Source organism: Triturus cristatus, chromosome 3_1, assembly GCF_964204655.1.
Source record: "Triturus cristatus chromosome 3_1, aTriCri1.1, whole genome shotgun sequence".
In the NCBI taxonomy this organism is placed as follows: Eukaryota; Metazoa; Chordata; class Amphibia; order Caudata; family Salamandridae; genus Triturus; species Triturus cristatus.
Genome location: NC_140583.1, coordinates 995314746 through 995336838, shown reverse-complemented (window position 1 = coordinate 995336838; position 22093 = coordinate 995314746).

The following is a 22093-nucleotide window of genomic DNA, read 5'->3' as shown; positions in this document are numbered from 1 at the left end:
TGGTTTAGTCTCTGGACTCTCTAATCCCACCCTATTCCAGACCTACCTGGGAGTCTCTTCCCCCTTGGATGATATTGGTTAAATAAATTATAATATATGGGGAAGAAGTTTCTAATGTATGGGGGAAGGGATTTCCGATACTTCAAAGGCAATGAGTATGAGTGTACCCGTCATACGCACTTGGCATGTTCTCCATTGGGCTGTGTTGCACAGCCCAGTAGGGAACATGTCCAGGTTCTCAGGCACTGCTTGAGCCTCCAGACAGGACACTAAGACCAATCGATACGCTGCTACTGTAGTGTCTTGATTGGCTGGGAGAGTCCGGAAGCCTAGGTGCTTCCAGTGTTTCCAGCAGACTGAGGACCGAGGAGAGGCATGTGGAGGCAGGAGAGGAGGCACGGCGGAGCAGGTAAGTTAATTTATTATTATTTTTTTTAATCATGTAGAGCGCAAAGTGGATGGTGGACTTAAGAAGTCTTTCATTGCCTCTAATCTGGTGCTCAGAGCAGCATTGTATGGGGCTTTGATGGCTCAGTCCTTGGGGAAGGATTTGCGGTCTTGGCGGAGGCCATGCAGGAGGGTTCCCCTGTGAAGAATGTCCTCGTACATGTGGAACAACAAGCTAAGTTCCTGGATGATATATCAGCAGATATAATCAATGTGGCTTCTGTGACTTCCTCATCGGCTATCATGACTAGACATAATTGATGACTGGGATTGGAAGGCGGATTAGGCGGAGAAGTCTTCTATACTTAAGTTGCCATTTGAGAGAGACAAGTGGTTCTGTGATCATCTGGATGTTTTAATATGGAAATCATTTAAAGATGAGAAGCACACCTGGTCATACAGATCCTCTTCCAACAGGTTTGCAAAGATTTGGAGTAGCTCAGATGCCAGGGAGACTAGGGATCATCCTCGTAAGGAAAACCGATCATACTTGTTCAGGAGGAAGAAGTTTCAACCTAGGAGAGGCAAAGAGCAGGATGTTCTCTCCAAGGTGGGGACCTCAAATCAGCGCTCTAACTATGGCAATCCGGTGGACAGCTGGCAGCGTTTCTTCCAGCATTGGTACTTTCCATCGCAGACAAATGGGTGAGGCGTATTGTGCGGAACGGCTATCTCATCGACTTTGCCTCTCCTCCTCTCGATGCAATCCAAAGAATCTTGCGAAGAAGGAAGCCCTGCTGGCTGGTATCTCCGCCTTGTTGGAGAAGAGGGCAATCCTCCAAGTTCACTAGATTAGGTCAGCTAGAGGGTTTATTCTATCCCCTTCTAACCAACGCATTTTGGTTCTATATTTGCTGTTGCATTTATTCAACAAATATGTCAGGTTAAAAAAATACAAACATTCATCCCTAGAATGCACAGTCTAAAGAATGTCCATCCCTCCGTCTTTTCGCTCTTAGAAATAACTCTAGTTCCTTGTCTGGTTGATTTCACAATCTACTCAATGGCAGGAAATTTCAGGCATTGAATAAGCTCTCGTGGCATACAACACAACTGTGGGCTGTATGTAGCATAACCAATGTCCTTTTTTTTTCTTCTTTGGCTCTAGTAATTCCACCAGTCCTTGGCTTCGCCAGACAAACCTACAGATGTAAGGGAAATGCACTGCTGAATTATAAAAAAAGAATGGTGAACTTTTTGGGAGAATCGAGAATAAAATGATTGTCTCTCCAATTTACTATTTCACAAATGCAGAGAAAAAGTCATAATCAAATTCCTTCGTAGATCGTTATGATATAGAAAATACCAATTTCATATAAAACTACTTCCATAGATTACTTAATATGCATGAGAATTTTAAATTGACCCCTTACACCTGTATCGATGCACAATAAGAAGCCAATCTTGATGTGACTAACATTGTTGGTTTAAATTGTGTTGAGGTCAACAGTTTCAAGCAGATGTTATTAATTATGCATTGAGTGCACTTTTTGGATACATAGTAATGATTTTTAATTAAATCAAGAAAACATTTGAACTAAACTACTGAACGCAGGCTCTCTTCTGCATGGCCATTCAATATTGACTATGAAGCCAATCATGAAGCTTTGTATCTTGTGTTCTTTCTTCAGATACAGAGCAACATTGATTGCCTGAGGGGATCTTTGACCACAACAAGAAGCCACCTGGGAGTTTTGAGATCAATCTGCCTTTGTTTACTTTTTACTTCAAGTTTCACAAAATGATGAAGAAACAAAGTGGCTGTCCAATTGTGGTTATATTTGCAGGGCTGAGAAATGTTGATTGTATTCGCAGTGCTGAGAAATGTTGGTGTTAAGGTTTTTTAAGGTGATTGTCCACGCCCACTTAGCAAGTTAAGATCTGGGTTTATCTATAAGGAAATGTGAGGCCCGACAGTGAAGGGAGGTGTAGTGTGAAATATTCTGCACCCAAGTACTGCTACTTTGAAACAAATGAATAGATGCTATACATTTATTGGACGTTCATTGTACTGCAGAAGCATATTTAGGTATCCATAGTACGCTGTAAATAGCAATATGGCTGACATAAGCACTATGGTAAAGGTTGAGAAAATGATACTGGTCACACAGACGGTGGCAGTGAACAGTACTTGAAGAAAAAACTGTGCTGGTGATAATCTATGGAGAAAATCTTTAGTCTCTGGCATTTATTTGTTTTTACAAATTAAAGACTTGATTTTGCTCAAATTCAAAACATTTAATTAGGGGGGTAATAAGCAGGAATTCATACTGCTTAGTCTAACACAGGAGGATTCTTGGAATTCTCTATCCAGGGACCACTGCAATCTTTTATGGCTTAAACTATTCTACTTGAACTCCTTTAAGGTCGAAGCCTACGAGACAGGACAGCTCTCTGGTTTAACGGCTTCTTGCGGGCATTCTGAAAGCTTCCCTGGAATGCATTCTGCCCATTGCTTACCATTGGCTTTGTGGTTTGTAGTTCACAGTTGATTGCTTTCTATTTGCTGGCTTTATTTGTTTTAGGCTGTCCAGCCAGAGTTCGACCCTCCAGTGGAGCATCGCCTGCTTACTATATTCTTCCGAGTGCTCACTTTCTGTAAACAAGCCTTTAAATCATGATTTATCTAGTCACATTTGCTGTGCTTTCAAAGACATAGGTCAAATGTAAGGCGGTGTCTTCTGAGGGAGCTTGATGTTACTTTTCTTTCCCTAGCTTCAAAGTAAGATAATTTATGTGACAATCTTAGTGTGAAAGGAAAGGCTTTTCTCTAGCACACAACAAAAATTAAATGTCAGTAACTGAACGTGATGGTATTTCAGAATATATCCGAATTAGGAACGTACACATGAAGCATTTATTTTTAATTTTGAAGCATGCTGGAAACAAATATTGAATACAATCAAAACACATCAATGCACTAAGTGATGACATTTCCACGCATTATCATTTATGTGCAGTAAAGCTGTATGTCTACGCAATAGTAATGGTTATTTCAATTGAAAATGTGTTGTCTGTAATGGCAATGATCTATGTGTTGTTTGTAATGGCATGCATACTCCACAGTACCCCACTCCAATCTATGCCACTCCACTCTACAACAATCTACTCGACTCTATTCCCCTCCACACTATTCCACTCCACGCCACATCACTTCACTCCATTCTAAAACATACCACTCACCTCTACGACACTCCACGACATGCCACTCCACTCTAAAATGCCACTCCACACCACACTCATCCACTCCATTTCAATCAACCCCATTCCGCTCCAATCTATGCCAATCTACCCCACTCCAATCTAGCCCACTCTTCCCAAACCACGTCAATCTACCCCATTCCACTGAATCTACCCCACTCCACTCTACCCCATTCAAATCTAACCCACTCCACTGCAACTCTACCCAACCTACACAGTCCACTCCAATCCATTCCAATTGATCCCAATCTATCCCACTCCAATCCACTCCAATCTACCCCTGTCCACCCTTTTCAACCCCAACCCAGCCAATCCGATTTACCCCACTCCACCTCAAATGACGCCACCCAACCTACCCCACCCCAAGCTACCCACTCTACCCCACTCCAATCTACTCAACCTACCCACTCCAGTGTACCCCAATCTGCCCCACTCCAATCTACCCCTCTCCACTTTACCCCAATCTAAAACAATGCCCTTGGCTCCAGTCTACCCCATGCCACTCCAATCCAATCTACCCCACGAATCTGCCCCAATTGAGCTTGCTCTACCCCAATATACCCAGCTCTACTCCAATCTACCCAACTCCACCCCAATCTACCCAACTCCAATCTACTCCACTCCACCCCAATGCACTCCAACCTACCTCACTCCAATTTACCCCACTCCACTCCAATCCAATTTACTCCACTCCACTCTACCCCACTCCAATCTACCCTACACCACACCATTCTAATCTACCCCACTCCACTCTATTCCAATCTACCCCATGCCACTCCAGTCTTCCATACTCCACTCCAATCTACTTTACTCCACTCCAATCTACTTTACTCCACTCCAATCTACTCCATACCAATCTACCAACGTTGAATCCAGTCTACCCCACTGCGCTCAAAACTCCAAACCCAATGTACCTCGCTCCAATCAACCACAATCTACCGCACTCCACTTCAGTCTACCCCACTCTACTCCAAACTACCCTACTTAAATTTCGACACCACTCCAATCTATTCCACCCCACTACAGTCTACCCCAGTCTACTCTACCCCAATCTACCCACTACACTCTATCTCACTCTACTCTGCCTCACACAACCCCATTCTAATTTACCCCAATTTGCCCATCTCCACCCCACTAACTTTTAGCCATGCTGAGCAGCAGCCATGGTGTACTATACGGCTAAAAGACATTGCCAAAGCGAATAACTCTTGCATAGGCAAGACCTATTGTTTTTGCCAAGGCTTGTTTAACTTGATGTTGCCATTTAGCATTCTCCCTATTTCCTCTATTTTTCTTATCCCTTTCCAGAACAGTATTTATTTTATTGATGAGTATTGCATGTCAGTTCAGGGAGGGCACATGGCGGGCAGGGACTACTACACTGCAACTGTGGTTGGCGTCATTTGCTTCTGATGTTCTGTGTTCGAAGTGATGTTTCTCACAGCGGGTAATGATGCTGGTGGCTCCAAGCAGGAGTATCCAAAACATAGACACAATGAAGTGCGAAGACTCTGCACTTGGCTGTACTCACCCTTCCTGAAGTAACTATCAGTGAAAGACCAATGGACTGTTCCGATGAAAATTGGGATTTCTATGAGATTAAAGAGAAACATTTACCTCACTGCTTTTCAGAAAGATGTATCTAATCTGTGAGTGAATTAAGGCACCTAGTCTGAAGACTATTTATCCTATCCTATGCACTCAGAAAATAGCTCAAAATGCCTACTCCACCCAGGCGCGGAAATCCATGGAATCTGTGTGAGGGGTTTTCACCAACAATGGAGACTAGCAAGATCTTCATCTTGTATTCTCATCAGTGAAATGCCATTTCTCTTTGCGCAGAAGGACATCAGGTTTCCGTCTCTGTTTCGCATAAGTGTAGCCATTTGGGCAAGGAAGACACTCATTCTAATCCATACATCAACAGCATAATCCCTTCAAAAGCAAAGTCCTTCACCAAGAGTTTATCGGAATTGATGTAGATATGATGCTGTAGCCTCTATATCTTAAATCGAGAGGCAGACGTTTGCCTGTTTCGATGGAGGGTCAATTTGTGTCCCTTGGAGCGAGGTTAAGCTATAGCCTTGGGGCATCTCTTAAAAAGTAATCGCACCCAGTGTGGTGAGATGATTGTGCACTGGCACCAGCACATCAGCTTCTCTCTTTCGGACTCCCAGCTTGTATAGCCGCAGATTACGCAGTTACCAATGAACCCACCATTCTCTGTGCCAGCTACATATGCAAATTGCAGACATCAGAATAAGCTCAATAGAATTGCGAGTCGTAGTACTTAGGTGCAACATTGTCCCTCGAGTTAGAAGGTGTTGCATGTCAAAGTTATAACAAAAAGTTCGTTGTTACAGAATAAACCATTTCATGCCTCATAATTTGCTGTTTCTTGTTGCGAAATATAATCAGTCTGGATCCAGCAGTTAAGCCCTTTATTGAGGCATACTTCAATTGACCCTTTGACAAACGCTTGGGGGAAAGCTATGAATCCAAGCAGCTTGTATTGATTTCATATTACGCTGCTAGATAATCCGGGCAATACTATTACTTTGATTGTTGAGCACAAAGGGAATTGAAGAAAGATCACTTGTAGGTAAAAGCAGCTGATAAACTGTCACCTTTACTCTTCCAAATAAACATGTGTGGACTCAATTATTGGATTCCGTTAGGCTACCAATTTGGGGAACCTTCACTATGTTGCTGGGGGCAATATGTTATTTCCTGCATGTATTCTTTCGCTAGTTCGTTATTGCTTGACTGGGGGGGGGAGGTGGAGGGTGTGTGTGTGTGTGTGTGCGTGCGTGTGTGCGTGCGTGCGTGCGTGCGTGCGTGCGTGTGTGTGTGTGTGTGTGTGTGTGTGTGTGTGTGTCAGTGTCAGTGTCAGTGTCATCATAACACCTGTATGGCTCCAAATAATCCACTTGCAGTCATCAGGTTTATCACAAGTGTTAGAAAGGATAGACGGACCGGGAGGGTCGGCCGGGGTCAGGAGGAGAGGTCTCCGGGGAGAGCCGTCTCCAGCGATCGTACAGACAAGTAACTTCCCCCCCACAGACAGATACCACACACGGATAAGGTTCAGTGTTCTTTATAAGCACTTCTTAAGGTACGGTTGAATGGTACAAGGAGGTCTGGACTCAGGGGTCCCCTCGATTCAAGTCTCTCAAAGCAGGGTAAGGGGTAGCGGGACAGTCTGTCTACCAGTCAGGTAGTTTGGATGAGATGATGATTAGCTCACAATCCTCGAGCTTAGTTGGTGCGGGCCGCGGCAGCGCCAGCAGGTCCCGGAAAGATGGTCGATGTACGGTCCGCGGCAGCGCCAGCAGGTCCCGGTGAGGATGGTCGTTACAACGGGCCGCGGCAGCGCCAGCAGGTCCCGGAAAGATGGTCGATGTACGGTCCGCGGCAGCGCCAGCAGGTCCCGGTGAGGATGGTCGTTACAACGGGCCGCGGCAGCGCCAGCAGGTCCCGACGAGGATGGATGTTGTAGAAGGCCGCGGCAGCGCCAGCAGGCAGGACGATGGTTCACAAGAGCGGGCTACGGCAGCGCCAGTAGTCCGTCAAGGCTGAGTTCTCTCGGTGTCTCTCGACTCCAGGATACAACTGCCTTCCTGCTCCGGAGTTGCCCCAGTTATAGGGCAGGCGCTCTTTGATGTCCGGACCCTCGCACTTGGAGGTCGGAGGGCCCGGGATGAAGGTGTCCAGACACCCAGCAGGGGGTGGAGCCAGCGCCTGGGGGAGCTGGAGGCGATCGGCACCTGGCGGGGGAAGAGCTCTTGACACTTCGTCCTCCCATTGACCTGCCAAGTGGTCCGCTCACCTCCCGGGTGGATGGTGGTGCCGGGATGTCGGGGCCGGTCAGGCCCGGGGTTAGGGTCGGGGCGAGGCCACGCGGCCTCGTGGTGCAGGGCCCAAGATGGCGGCTTGAACCGGCCGGGGGAGCCGGTGGGGCTGGGCCCCGTGATGAGTAGAGGTCCGAGGGAAGAAGATCCGTCGGGAGACGGGGTACGGGTGCTTTTCGTGGGTTACGCCTGGTGGGCCGGAGCTCGGGCCCTGTCGTGCGGGGAGGGAGCAAGCCCTTCGTGTGGCCTGTCCAACATGCGTCCCCCCCAGCTGAAGGCGGGGAGAGTCACCCATCTCCTTGGGGACTCTCTTCGTCGAGGCGGAAAAAGCGGGACAGGCCATCCGCGTTGGCGTGGTCTTGGCCTGGTCGGTGCTCCACAGTGAAGTCCATTCCCTGCAGGGAAATGGACCAGCGCAAGAGTTTTGGGTTCTCCCCCCGCATCTGCATCAGCCACTGCAGGGGTCGATGGTCGGTTTGTACCCGGAAGTGGGTACCGAAGAGATAGGGCCGGAGCTTTTTGAGGGCCCACACCACTGCGAAGGCCTCCCTCTCGATGGTGCTCCAGTGCTGTTCTCGGGCCAGGAGACGTCGACTGATGAAGGCCACCGGCTGGTCATGACCTTCGGGGTTTAACTGAGAAAGGACGGCTGCGATGCCGTGGTCGGAGGCGTCGGTCTGTACCATGAATTCCCGACTGTAATCGGGGGCCTGGAGCACAGGGGCGGTGCATAGAGCGGCCTTCAGCTTCTCGAAGGCCGCTTGACAATCGGGGGTCCAGTTAATCCGCTTCGGCTGGTTCTTGGACGTGAGACCCGTGAGGGGCCCCACGATGCTGCCGTAGTCCTTCACGAACCGCCGGTAGTAGCCGGTGAGCCCCAAGAAGGCTCGGACCTCGGTCTGGGTGACGGGGGGCTGCCAGGACTGGATGGCAGCAATCTTAAGTTGTAGCGGGGCCACCAGCCCGCTTCCCACTTGGTGCCCAAGGTAGGTCACAGACCCTTGGCCAATTTGGCACTTGCCGGCCTTCATTGTGAGGCCGGCCCGCTGGAGGGCCTGTAGGACCTCTTGGAGGTGACGGAGGTGGTCGGGCCAGTGGTGGCTGTATACAGCGATATCGTCCAGGTAGGCAGCGCTGAACTCTTCGAGCCCCGCCAAGACCTGGTTCACGAGGCGTTGAAACGTGGCGGGGGCATTCTTCATGCCGAAGGGCATGACCTTGAATTGGTAGTGGCCATCGGGGGTAGAGAAGGCTGACCGTTCCTGAGCCCTGGGTGTGAGGCCGATCTGCCAGTAGCCCGCTGTTAGGTCGAAGATACTGAGGTAGCGGGCGGCCCCCAGCCGGTCGATCAGCTCGTCTGCTCGGGGGATCGGATGAGCGTCGGTCCGGGTGACAGCGTTCAAGCCCCGGTAGTCGACGCAGAATCTCAGTTCAGGTGCGGTGCCGGGGGCAGCGGCTTTGGGGACCAATACAACCGGACTGGCCCAGGGACTGTCCGAGGGCTCGATGACCCCGATTGTGAGCATCTTGGCCACCTCCTCCTGTATGCAGGCCCGTACCCGATCTGGTACGCGGTAGGCCCGGTGTCGGACAGGGGGACTGTCCCCGGTGTCCACGTCGTGCAAACACCAAGGGGCGACCCCGGGGGTGAGGGAGAACAGGGTAGCGAACTGCAGCAGGAGGTTCCGGCAGCCCTGGCGTTGCTCCGAAGTGAGGGCGTCAGAGAGCCGGACCCCGTCCACGGAGCCGTCATTCTCCTGAGTCTTCAGAAGATCCGGGAGGGGTTCGGAGTCTTCCTCTGCCCCACTGTCCGTAGCCATCAGGAGGCTGAGTTCTGAGCGCACAAAGTGTGGTTTGAGTCGGTTGGTGTGGAGGACCCGAAGGGGGTTCCGGGAGGTCCCCAGGTCGATGAGGTAAGTGACGGGGCTTTTGCGCTCGACCACTTTGAAGGGCCCCGTCCACTTATCTTGCAAGGCACATGGTTCGGTGGGGGACATCACCCATACTTGTTGTCCAGGCTCGAACTCAACGGAGGAGGCATTGTGATCATACCACTTCTTCATGTCCTCCTGGCTGCCCTCGAGGTTCGCCTTGGCCATCTCTCTGAAGCGCCGGGTCTGATTGCGTAGGGCCAGGAGGTATTTGAAGACGTCTGGAGGGGCCTTTAGGGGGGCCATCTCCCAACCTTCTTTTACTAGGCTGAGGGGCCCTCGCACAGGGTGCCCGTACAGGAGTTCGAAAGGGCTAAAACCGAGGGACTTCTGGGGAACTTCGCGGTAGGCGAAGAGGAGGCACGGGAGTAGTACATCCCACTGGCGACGGAGGGGCTCTTCCAATCCCCCAATCATCCCCTTGAGGGTGCGGTTAAAACGCTCCACTAGTCCGTTCCCTTGGGGGTGATAGGGGGTCGTGAATCTGTAGGTGACCCCGCATTGTTGCCAGAGGGACTTCATGTATTTGGATATAAAGTTCGTGCCTCGGTCGCTGACGACTTCTCGGGGGAAGCCTACCCGGGAGAAGATCCCCATTAGGGCCCGGCCAACCACCGGAGCTGTCACGGTCCGTAGGGGCACCGCCTCGGGGTAGCGGGTGGCATGGTCCACCAGTACTAAGATGAACCTGTGTCCTTGTGCCGTGCGGGGGTCCAGAGGCCCCACGATGTCTATCCCCACCCTCTCGAACGGGGTGGTGACCACAGGGAAGGGTTGCAGAGGGGCTTTCAGCTTCCGACCACTCTTCCCGCTGGCTTGGCATGTGGGGCAAGATCGGCAGTGGTTCAGGACGTCGTTCCTCATCTTCGGCCAGAAAAAGTGGGTCACTAGGCGGCTGTACGTTTTATCTTGGCCCAGGTGTCCAGCCAGGGGGACATCGTGGGCCAGGTTGAGCAGAAAGTCTCTGAAGCGGAGAGGTACCACCAGTACTCGACCGGCCCCCAGCTCGGCGATTCTTTGCTCGCTGTATAGCAGGTCGTTATCCCAGTAGACCCAGTGAGTTCCGGTGGAGTCCCCTGCGTTCTGGGCGCTGGCTTGTTGGCGGAGTCCCTCGAGGGAGGGACAGGTCTTTTGTTCCTGGCGGAACTGTGCTTGGGTGGGCCCCCCCTCTTGACGCCACTGAGCCAGGTCAGGAAGGTCCTGGGGTTGCGCGTCCCCTTCGGCCGTCGGGTCTGGGAGGCTGGCCTCGTCGTTGTCTTCTACTGGGGCGACTGGGGGCGGAGGTGCTGGCCATTCTGGTTCTTCTGCTCGAGGGACGGCACGGGCGGCCATGGACCGGGTGGTTACGCAGGCCCAGTCCGGGAGGCCCAGCATCCCCAGGTGCTCTCTTCTCTCAACGGTGGCCCACGGGGAACTCTCGAGGTCATTCCCCAGGAGGCAGTCCACGGGGGCATCGTCCCGGACCGTCACCTTCAACAGGCCGGAGACCCCTCCCCATTCGAATGGAACGCAGGCCATTTGACACATACTTTCAGAGTTGTCTGCCGAGCGGACGGGGCAGAGAATGTTCGGCAGGATCTGCTCGGGCTTCACCAGGTGACAGCGGACGGCCGTCACACTGGCGCCTGTGTCACGCAAGGCCTCGGCTCGCTGTCCATTAATGGTCACCCACTGACCGTATTTCCTGGTGTTAGCGGGTAGGGGAGCCCGCGGGACCATGTCTCTTCCCCCTAAGCACGCCAGGACCATGGCGGCCGGTTCCCACTCTTGCTGGGCCGGCTCATACTCCTCTGGTTCCTCCAATGATCGCTCTTCCCCCAGGGCGGCGGCAGCTACCTGGCGGGGCTTGGGTGTTTGGTTCTGCGGGCAGCTCGGGTCATTGGCGTAGTGGCCGACTCGCTGGCATCGGTGGCACGTGACGTTGGCTCGGACCCCAGGACGCCACGGGGGGTTGCCCCGACCGGCCGGAGCCGGGGTGCTGGCCACGGGTGTTGCGGGCAAGGCGTCTCTCCCTCGCCCCTGGCCCCCTCCTCCTCCCCGAGGACGGTGCTGGCCTTGGTTGTTTCTGTTCTGTTCGTGTGGCCCCCTCCGGCCCACTCGGGTGCTTTCCCATCGGTCAGCTTCGGCGGCGAGCTGCCGGGGGTCAGTCAGCTTACTGTCGAGGAGGTGCTGCCTGAGCTCGACGAAGCAGTTGTTCGACAGGTGCTCCCATACCATCAGGTTAAAGAGTTGTTCGTAGGTGGTGACCTGGCTCCCCTTTATCCAACCCTCGAAGGCACGGCTGAAATAGTTCACGTATTCTACCCAAGTTGTACCTGGGATCCGGGTGCAATCTCTGAACCTCTGGCGGTACATCTCGGGTGTGAGGCCGTAGCGGGTGAGGAGGGCAGCCTTCATGTGGTCGTAGGACGACATTTGGTGATCTGGGAGCTGCAGTAGGGCATCGCGCCCCTCGTTGATAAACCTCCCCCAGAGTCCGGCTCCCCAATCACTCCGGTCGATCCGGTGGGAGGTCATGGCGATCTCGTAGGCTTTAAACCACTGTTGTATGTCGTCTTCTCGGACATACTCGCGGACAACATCCTTGGGGATGTGGACTTTTTTCTCGATTGGCCCCGGGGTGTGTGGTCGCTCAGGCACCCCCAGTTCTTTATTCTGTTTCCGAAGTTCTATTTCCGCCAGTTTGCGCTCGTGCTCGAGCGTTATTTTTTTTTCCTCCAGCTCTCTCTGTCTCTGCTTCTCTTCTCGTTCATCTCGGAGCCGCATGTGCTCGAGGTTGAGTTTCTGTTCAGCTAACTTGAGTTCCCCATCCATCTTGAGTCGTGCCATTTCCAACTCGTGCAATCTGGTTCTTTCTCTTTCTCGGATCTCCTCCTGCGAGAGGCCCGTTCCCCGCTCCTCGGGAGCCGTGGCGTTCCCCTCTGGTGTGATGCTGCTTTGGTCGGAGGGTCCGGCGACCCCAGTTTCTGTCCACGACTCTAGGGCGTGCTTTAGATCATCTTTGGTACTCAGGCCGGTGGTAGCAATGCCAAGTTCTATGCAGAATTGTCTCAGTTCGCGGTGGTTGTATTCTTCTAATTTATCCATTTGGAATTTCTCGGTGGAGTTGCTATCTTTGGCTGACATCGTGTTGTTGTCGTGGGGTGAGCTACTCTCTGTACGATTACGCGTTGATTCGGATCGCGCCGCTGGCCACCAATGTTAGAAAGGATAGACGGACCGGGAGGGTCGGCCGGGGTCAGGAGGAGAGGTCTCCGGGGAGAGCCGTCTCCAGCGATCGTACAGACAAGTAACTTCCCCCCCACAGACAGATACCACACACGGATAAGGTTCAGTGTTCTTTATAAGCACTTCTTAAGGTACGGTTGAATGGTACAAGGAGGTCTGGACTCAGGGGTCCCCTCGATTCAAGTCTCTCAAAGCAGGGTAAGGGGTAGCGGGACAGTCTGTCTACCAGTCAGGTAGTTTGGATGAGATGATGATTAGCTCACAATCCTCGAGCTTAGTTGGTGCGGGCCGCGGCAGCGCCAGCAGGTCCCGGAAAGATGGTCGATGTACGGTCCGCGGCAGCGCCAGCAGGTCCCGGTGAGGATGGTCGTTACAACGGGCTGCGGCAGCGCCAGCAGGTCCCGGAAAGATGGTCGATGTACGGTCCGCGGCAGCGCCAGCAGGTCCCGGTGAGGATGGTCGTTACAACGGGCCGCGGCAGCGCCAGCAGGTCCCGACGAGGATGGATGTTGTAGAAGGCCGCGGCAGCGCCAGCAGGCAGGACGATGGTTCACAAGAGCGGGCTACGGCAGCGCCAGTAGTCCGTCAAGGCTGAGTTCTCTCGGTGTCTCTCGACTCCAGGATACAACTGCCTTCCTGCTCCGGAGTTGCCCCAGTTATAGGGCAGGCGCTCTTTGATGTCCGGACCCTCGCACTTGGAGGTCGGAGGGCCCGGGATGAAGGTGTCCAGACACCCAGCAGGGGGTGGAGCCAGCGCCTGGGGGAGCTGGAGGCGATCGGCACCTGGCGGGGGAAGAGCTCTTGACACTTCGTCCTCCCATTGACCTGCCAAGTGGTCCGCTCACCTCCCGGGTGGATGGTGGTGCCGGGATGTCGGGGCCGGTCAGGCCCGGGGTTAGGGTCGGGGCGAGGCCACGCGGCCTCGTGGTGCAGGGCCCAAGATGGCGGCTTGAACCGGCCGGGGGAGCCGGTGGGGCTGGGCCCCGTGATGAGTAGAGGTCCGAGGGCAGAAGATCCGTCGGGAGACGGGGTACGGGTGCTTTTCGTGGGTTACGCCTGGTGGGCCGGAGCTCGGGCCCTGTCGTGCGGGGAGGGAGCAAGCCCTTCGTGTGGCCTGTCCAACAACAAGTGACCCGTAGCTGGCAGGCTGCCTCTGAGAAGCATTCACATAGTACTTGCTGTCAGTTGGTATGAGATTAGGCAGTGTGTAACAGGTTCTGTGAGGCTACGAGAGTTCACTGTGCAATAACATGCAGTCCAGCCTCTTGTGTTAAACTCTTGCACTTAAACTTCTTTTTAGGTTTGGACTGCACAGCGCTTACACTGTGTTTGTGAAATGTATTGTGTTGAATATATCCTAAAAGGGGTTTAGATCCAGCCTTCACTTCTTATTGGTTTGTGTGCTTGTCACTTTACTTTTCCTCATTTCTATTGGTTAGGCACTCTGTTCCGTGTGTGTGCGCTTCTTATCAGTTTCCTGTCGCCCAAGTACTCCCTCTCATCTGCCTGCTTTGGTGGGAACTTCTTTTATTTGCTTAAGAGTGGCATTTATTTTAACTGCGTGCATTTAAAGAGAGCTTTCTGACAGTTTTTTGTGCTTTTTCTGATGTTTTTATTTAAACTTTTGTTTTGTGTTAGCACGCATTTTAAGCGTGCTTGTTATCTGACCCCAGACTTGAACCCGGCCTCCCAGCTTCAAGGTTGGCATTTCTGATCCTCCACCACATCCGCTATCCTGCCCTTGCTCTGTATTTTCAATACCTGCTCCGGGCTTCCTGCGGCACGCAAACACACACATTCCCGATGCCTCGAACTTACTTTGAATATAGCTGTGTTGCTTTAACAGCATGAGTAAAAGTAACTCCGATGAAAAGTTGTGAAAACATTTTTTAACAGTTACTTATAGTACTTTATTATTTCATCATACTTCAAATTACATTCTACACTGACAGAATAAAATAGTGTGGTTAACCGTGCCCTTTCACTCGACTGGGTGTCAACGTGCAGTGGATGCGCACGCACTAGAGGAACAGCGCCCTTTTTGTTCCACAATTTAAAGCGAAAGGTTCTTTCAGTTCGATACTGGAATGAACTATCCTGAAAGCCACTTCCTCCTAACAGCGGAAGAGGTACGTGCACCTTCGTTTCCTGATCACTGCTGGACAGATATTGTACAAACAACTCATCAAGCCAACCTTAACATCCCGACATAGTACACATGTAAGGCTGCCCGGGGGGGGGTTGCGTAGCAGTCCGCCCCTTGGAGGGCTGCCGCCTTAGTGCCACAGGAAGGCACAGGGGTGGGAGGTCGAGTCCCTGGGCTAGTCCAGGGGAGACCCCAGCAGATAGCTGCTTCCGGCGAGGGCAGGGAGGAGACAGGGGTACATATACTGTCTCCGCCCCCTCCTCATCCTCTTGTCCGCTCGGTCGCCTTGCTGCGAGGTCGTGTCGCCGTCGCGTGATAGTCGTGGTCTGCGCCCAGCCCCCTGCCTTCCTCTGGTGAGCCATGCCGGTGAACTCCTCTCGCCCCGGCCCTGTCCCTGGGCAGTTCCAGGAGATGGGGCCCTGTGGTCGGTGTACCACGGGCGGGGGGGGCCATGCTCGGGGGTTTTGAATGTGGCAGGCCTGCTTGGGTTTAACTGCGGGGTGCCTGGGGGTCGCCGCCCATCCGAGCTTCAGGCGGCAGCAGGGCCACGTGCTCCAGCCTCGGGCGTTTGTGCGCCTGGTCTGCCTCTGCCGCCTGGCTCCACAAGATTGTCTCATTCACAGCCCTCGAGGCCCTCATGTTCGGTCCCACTGCCGGGTTATCATTTGCATGCTCACATATATACTGATCCTAGTTTATCACGGGGCATCTCTTGGCCGGCTCGCGGAGCGAGACACCTGCCCCCCTTTCACCGACCTCATCCCGCGCGCTCCGGGTTGTGCAGGCGGGACGTGACCTCCATGCCCACGCCCCTATATATTTTCAAATTGGCACCCGGGCTCTTAAGGATGGCCCACTGATCGTCTAAGACTCTTTCTGACCCGACCGCGTGGGGTGGTGGGGGGCTCTGCTGCGCGTTGCAAATCAAGCAATTTAGGGATCGGGAGAGATGCGATCTTTCACTGCTTCCACCCCGCACCTAGACTATTGTAAATGTATACGGAGGAAAGGGGTCGGTGTTGTGTGCTCGGGGATGTGTTCCGACGGCAGACACACGTTCGGAATAGTCTAGGCCGATTACAGTCTATAAGGGGGTGATGTCCCACGATACACGCTCCGATCTCTGTGCACTTTTGTTATGGTGGTGCGGGGGGATACATACATAGCTGCAACCAGATATGTCCGGCCACCACAGCGCCGAACGGAGCAACAATATCGTTTACAGCGTTGTCGCACCATTACAGTAAGAATGTTTGTTCCAAATGCTACCGGTGTTATGTTATGTTTCACTGCATGGGTGGGCATTTCTGGCTTGTCCCTGGTTTGACCCCAATGGTCAGGGAAATTGGCGCCCCGCCCCCTCTTTCACGTGATGCACGTTTATGGGCAGTGGGTTGCAGCGCTTGGTGGTAATGATTTACCTGGAGCAAACGTTTGTCATGGTTCCAGGGGCAGTTTATTATTATAAGCATTTAATGTATTGTCTGTGCAATTAAATGCAACCTGACATCAGAAGAGAATGAGAATTTTCAGCTTTTATGGGAGGACACTTTGAGCCTTTCTTGAGTGAGAGTAGGGGGTGTTGTAGCCAGCATTGTGTGCGCGGTCACGGGAAGCGATGGCAATTTAGAGTTGTTGGCACTTTACATTCCCGCTACCATGGACATCGGTGCGGTAACATGGCAAACTGCCAAAACGTTGCAAGCTCTAATGATGGCTATCGTCTAAAGTAGGTGCAGATCTTACCTGGCTTCGGCGCCATCTTTACGAGGGGGAGGGGATGTGGCGCCTCGGCTAGCCTGTCGACGTTGGTGCTGAGTGCCAGTGTTCAAGCCTCGGGGTCGCGTCCACTTACTGTGCTTTTGGCCGCGCCGTGGCCCCTACATGCCGTTTCCGCGCGGGAGGTGCACGACCTGGGTCTCCCATTAAGGAGAGGAGGGGGTCCGTTGGCTTAATCTGCTGACATTGGTGCAGTACACCAGGGCTCGCGCCTCGAGGTCGCGTTCACATCCTGTATTCTGGGCTAATCACTTATTCCCCCGTGTCTGAATGTGTTATGTTAATTCCGTGCCCATGCCAGCACTCCAACATCGTCGGGTCGAGTCCGCGCTTTATAAAGGTGCAAAAAAAAAAAAAAAAAGGGGGGGAATCCTAGGTTACTCTTAAGTGGGAACATCCCCTTGCGCCGTGGGAGTTCCAGCCCCCGCTCATTTGTAAGATCCACTTTTTCTTCCTCGTGCCGGGAGATACAGGGTATCTGCGCCCATGTGCAGCGCTCCGGTCATTTCGTGTTGGCGGCGGCTTCGGGGTCGGTGCGCTCAGTAGCGCGCCACGAGCTGCCCCCGGCCGCGTGCGGGTAGGCGGGGGGGGCAGCGCCAACATCCTTGCTGTGCCACCCCCCCCCCTGATGTTGAGCCAATAGGAGCCTTGCTCAAGTGCAAGTCTTGCGCAGGTGGCTGTCCTGCCTCTCACAGGATAAGGCTCTGTGTCCCGCCATCGTCCTACACCACGCGGCGTCAGTAATCATATTCGGCCGCTGTGAGCGGCAACGTCGGATGCCGCTGTGAGCGGCACTTACCGGTCCCGCCATATCATGGGTGAAGAGGGAGGTCTGACCCCATGTGGCATACCGCGGAGGCCGCACACAGGCTGAGTGCGGTGCTAATGCTGCACCACCGCCACGTCTCAGCGACAGTTGTGCTTGTGCTCTTGGGATGCGCAGGGCGGCACGTTTACAAATAGGGCTCGGGGCGGCACGTTTACACGTCCGTAGGTCCACCCGCGGGGCCTGTCTACACTAATCAGCAGGGCTGTCCATTGATCGCGTCTCACCTGGGTGACAAGGTCATCGCTCTCTCTGGTACTTGCAGGGGGTTGGGCCCCCCCCCACCCCAAATGGTCACCCAGCTGTTTTCAGTGAATGTCTCGGATGCGCGTAAAGATTGTGGCTGGTCTAGAATTCCAATGCCGTCAGTGGTTTCGGTTAGGAAGATGGGATGCCAGGGTGCGCAGTAAAGACAGGAGCGGCAGGAGTAAGTTAAAGTCATAGAGTAGCATACAAGTGGGAGAGAGAGAACGAGTATACGTTGAAAATTAGCACAACACCGTGTTCATAGCCGCCTGCACCAGAGTGATCAGGTACAGGCTTGGGGGACACTTGTAGGAATACAGCCATGTTGGGGCCACTGGGTGGCATTGGCTCTCAGGAACGTTCTCCCTGGGCTTGTGATTTATTTGTACTATGGATTACTTCCAGAGTTCGATTGTATGCATGTACTAGTGGCTGATGCATATTTTCAAATTGCACATTTCACTCAAGCATTTGACACTGCCATGCTAGGTGTAGCTATCCACCCTGTAGGGCATACTGGGAGTGTAACGTCACTATGTTTAGCTAGTAGAGTGCTTTAATCAAGGCAGCACGGCAGGAGTATGTATGGCGCAAGATAAGGGGCCGCCTAGTGTCAGTCCTGACAGAGTTTTATACGAGTTAAGCACTTTACGTGCTGAATTGTGAGGTCTTTTGGACACAGCTGGGCCGGTGTTAGGGCAAGGAGATTGGGGCGGTCACAGTCCTTCCTGCCCGGGTCTCGAAGTATGGGCGCAGTCACATGGGCAGAGCTCCTGGTTGATGCAGTTCCTGAACTTAATGCCAGTTGGGTGGCACGACGTAGTGGGAGACAATATTCGTACATCCTCCAGTTACCTTCAGTAGACCTGCCGCCCATTTCTCTCGCGCGCCTTACCTCCCCTAGCCACCCATTTCTCATGCTTTCATTACCTCCCCCAGGTGCCGCACCACCAGATGAGGGTACCCTTCCTTAAGGTTGGGGTCCCCTTGGTAAGATAGGGCTGCATTGGAATGTTTTACGGTGTGCTGTGATGCCTTTATATTTGTGTGCTTTGTCACATTTGGGCTGTCAGCTAGGTGTGTCGACAGTGGCTCGCGTTTGGGTAAGCATTGAAGCAAGGCGGTGATAAAGTGTAGTTGGGTTGACAGTTGTAAGGGGATGTAACTTCTAAGTGACTGGTTAGGATTTACTCAGCCTCTTCATTCCAGAACCATTACATGTAAAGCGGAGCTACAGGTTGCCTAGGCAATGAGGCCACCACCTCCCAACAAGTTTGGCCTGTAGGTATAGTGTCCTTTTGTAGTACGTAGCTTGAGGCAGTGACAGAGGCCGCAATATGCCGCACACAGGCATTATGTTGTTAAGAGTAGGATGATAAGGTAAAAGCGCAACAGGTTACGATGATTTGGAATCACATCGTTATTGGTGTTGAGAGGGAGGATTCGGCGGTACTGGTAGTTCGGCAGAGTCACTGTGGCCTAATGGTTAAGGTCTGAGACTCTTACTCTCAAGGTTACAGGTTCAATCCCCATTGATTCTGTTCAGGTAGATCTCTTCCTATAACGGAAAGGGAAGAGCTGGGGGGGCCTTCCTTCTGAGGAGGCCGCTGTGTATCTTGTGCAATTCCTCCATCCTCGCCTTTTATTAAGGGCTCCCCCGGGAGTTGTGCAGAATTGGCTGTTTGCAGGTGTGGGAAGGCCAGCCCAGCTTTCGTATTCGCAGGCAGTTTAATCTGAGGTAGAATAGCTCTCGGGCATGCAACTGAGCTATAATGGGGAAGTATTTCACTATAGGCAATTAGCAGCACTGATTAGCAAATAGAGGGGCTGGTTGTAGGTAGTGCCCCGTGTGTAGTAAATATAGGGATGCGATGACGTGCTCAGTATGTCATGTAACTGGAGCTCATGTTTAACGTTTCAACACCTTTGCGTTCACATACTCTTATTATGAAATGTATTTCTCAATGTGCATAGATTAACGCCAGGAATGGTGATCAGTCAGGTTTTCAGTTAGCGGGACACCTAGTACATGTGCGGTGGGCCAGTGGCCGGTCTGCATGCCATAGTCATTGCCTGAGCTAGCTGGGGAGCACTGCAGATTAGTTTTAACTCTTATACAACACTTGAAGCTTGCGCAGGGCTCCCTCGGCTCTGGGTGTCTTTTAGACTGGCCGGGTTCTACGGGGTCTCTTCACCGCTGTATCCGGGATCAGGGGGAAGGTATACTCACCGCCTTCAGCACCTATGCTAATCAAAGAGTTAAGATTAGTGTTGAAGGAGTTTTTATGTTCCCGGGTCGTTCATTGGGGTTCCTTAGGGTAGGATGACCTAGCGGCAAGGAACAGCTAGGGTGGTTTACGTGTGCTTTAGCGATCATGAAGACAGTATGCATGCATCGCGGGCCCTGGCTCACACTGAAGTGGGCACCGATCACACACACCACAGGTGCCGAGGCCTGCACTGTTGCCTGGCCCTGGGTCCCCAGGTCACTTCTGTGTCCGTTGTTATTTACTCGAGTGTTATTGGTTATTTCCTGGGTTATCCGCTGGTGTAGAGCGTTAGGCTCTTGTTGTCTTTCCATCGGTTCTGTTTGATGCGGGATGGTGGTTTTGGGGCACAGCCGCATGGTGGGTCTTTCTGTGTCACACTGGGGTTAGCCTGCCTTTAATCTCCCTGTTTGTCACACACAGTTGTAAGACGATGATTGAGTTGTTAGTACTGTTATTAGTATTGAACACACCAGGTACTTGTGGTACTGATATTTGCACCCAAACAATAGGTACTCTAGGACACATGTCCTCCATTACACACATCTCCGGACAGGACTGCCCCTCCCTGCCCCCTCTCCCCCCTCCAATTTTGGAGCAATAGGGGTCCAAATACTGGTGGGGTTGGCAGGCTTCGACAGGTTGGCGGTGAGCTCGCACGTCATTCGGCTCATAGGATGATTCCGTTGAGTTTTGGGGCAGGTCACTGGCCGCTTCTTCACGCTGTGTTTGTTCTTCGAAGTATGGTCGGGTCATGTGACGGAGTAGAGCAATCATCGCATGGTATATCTGGGCATGGAGGAATGCCAGGCAAGATTGTAGCGTAGGCAGGAATTGGTACTTATCGGGGATTGGATGTTTGTCTCAATGGCATGCCGCCATGCAAAGGGACCATGTAACTAGGTCACATACATCAGGCAGTGACAGGTCAACAGGGACTATTTGTACTAGAATGTACAGGAGTGGTTCCCACCACGGTTGGTCAGATGAGAGGCTGTCGTCTTTATTCTCACTGGATACCTTTACTCCAACACTCCTATTGTAAGCTTAGGATGCCTGTTGACGCTGTTAGACCTGCTATTAGTTAGTACAATCTCCTATGTGCCTTGGCATGGTTTGTCTCGCATCAGGGCCAGTTGGGGGTTACTGTTCAGGATACGGTTAGACCATGTCCAAGAGGACATGTAGCACGGCGATAAGTGGTTCAGTTGCTCCAGTTATTCGTGTTAACGGGCAGGTGAAGCAGCAGAACTTAGAGGGGCTTGGGTCTGACCTCTGGTTCAAGGGCGGAGCCTGGTAGCTCACTTAGTAGCCCGTCCTTGAGTTCAACGAAACAGGTACCATTGATGTGAGTAACGGTATTGGGCAACTTCTCCCGCCCTCCAGCACTGCTGGCAACTATGCAGGTTGTGGAAGTGGCCTTCCAACACGGGCGATTTGGTCCATATGATTGGGGGAAACCCCTGGGAAACATTTTGGGCTACTAAGTAGCAGGAGAACTATTGGCATTCCCAGTATTCAACATAGACTGACTAGGTGCTGACTGTCGGCTAGGGCTAGACTCAGATATCTGAGGTAAGAGGAAGTAGAGCGGGTTTGTCAACTCTTACCTCCACCCGCGGGCACTTCCTGGCAGGAGTGGCTTGTCATAGGTATTGTTCTTCAGCCATGCAAAGGTAACATTGGACCAACGACTAATTTCAGGTTTTGGGTCACATCAGTCAAAATACACGGGGAGTTTTGATAGAATGGGGGCACTTGCCTGAGGGGGCATGCCGGCTCCAGGCCTTCATGGGCTAAGACTGGTTTGGCTGGACCTGGGGAAGCCCGGTTATCAGCAGGTTGTATGTTAAAAGGCAATTTTGGTTTTGGCTTCATCAGGAAAGGTCTTATTCACGCCAAATCCACAGGGTGCCGGGAGGAAGATGGGGTACACCTCTCTGGTTGAAGCATGGATCTTTCCTATTGGACTTAGGGGAAGCTTTGACTGCAGCAGGTTGTAAGTAATAGGCTACCTTGGCAAGGAGCCCGCTCAGGAGAAGCCGTTGAGGTGTCAATAGTGTCATGCGCAAGTTCACTGAGCAAAGAGGCTTTGGCTTCATCAGGCATGGCCTTTTACACGCCAAATCAACAGGGTGTCTGGAGGGTGATGGGGTGCACCTCTCCACACT